The sequence below is a fragment of the Propithecus coquereli genome, unplaced genomic scaffold (genome assembly GCF_000956105.1).
Source record: "Propithecus coquereli isolate 6110/MARCELLA unplaced genomic scaffold, Pcoq_1.0 Scaffold206, whole genome shotgun sequence".
Classification (NCBI taxonomy): domain Eukaryota; kingdom Metazoa; phylum Chordata; class Mammalia; order Primates; family Indriidae; genus Propithecus; species Propithecus coquereli.
The window spans coordinates 1,391,166-1,392,374 of record NW_012145634.1 but is presented as its reverse complement, the minus strand read 5'-3'; positions in this window follow the sequence as shown (position 1 = coordinate 1,392,374).

Below are 1,209 nucleotides of genomic sequence, written 5' to 3'. Positions count from 1 at the left end.
AGCCGGGGAGGATAGAACACACTGATTGGACCTGCTGGGTCACATGCCCAACTCTAGATCCAGCCCATCTGAATCACATAAACTGGACCTGACATTTCAGAACCCAGTGATAGAGAAAATCTTAAGAGATTCCAGAGAAAGAGAACAGAAAAAGCAGGATCAACACCCAGAATGGCCGCAAACTCAGCAGCAATGATGGAAACTGCCTAGAAGTCTATACTGATAAATCAAGCATGAGGGTAGAAAAGGACAATTTCAAGCATGCAAAGTCTTTAAAAAATCACTTCCCATAAATTACTGGAGGACATGTGCCAACAAAAAGAGCATAAACCAAGAAATAGAAACTCTAGGAATACAGAAAATAGGGACTACAACAAAGAAGAGATAAGGAGGACATTTCCAGGATGATGACAAAGGAGTTGAAGAACGATAGCCATGCAGCCTCTATTCAGATTGGAGTGGGTTAGGGGGAGAGGGGGAATTCCAAAAAAAAAATTGAACTGATAAATTATTTGACATTCACCATGGATAAAATTGAATTGAAAGCCTTTTATTGAACTATTGGAGACTGTGGGAAGATGTAGTCAATTTCAAAGAAAACAAAGGAAATAATAAAAGGGAGGCAATTATTAACTCCAGGACAAACAAAAAGTTATGTATAAGAAGAAATGTAATTATGATACACTAACCAACAGGTAACAATATTTACATAATAATAACAAAAGCAATGAATATGGAATACACCAAAAAGTAAGATAGATATATGGGAAAGATGGGGAAAGGGGAAAAAGAGTACATCATGGATTAAAATATTCATCTCTCATAATAGAAAGCCTGGGAAATACTTCCAGATGTTTTCTTGTTAAAAAAAAAAAGAAAGAAGTCAGTCTGGGGAAAATGCTTAAAACTGATAAATCAAAGATGGAGAAACTATCACAGACTGAAGGAGACTAAAGAGACAAAGATGAAATGCAATGTGGTTTCCTGGGCTGAATCCTGGAAAATGAATGGAAAACCCAGTGAATTCCAAATAAAGTCTGTAATTTAGTTAATAGTAATGTGCCAACATTAATCTCTTAGATTTGACAAATGTACTATGATCATGTAAGATGTTAACATTAGGCAGAGCTGGGTGAGGGTATTTAGGAACTCTTTGTGCTATCTTTGTAACTTTTCAGTAAAATTTAAAGTTATTTCAAAATACAAAGT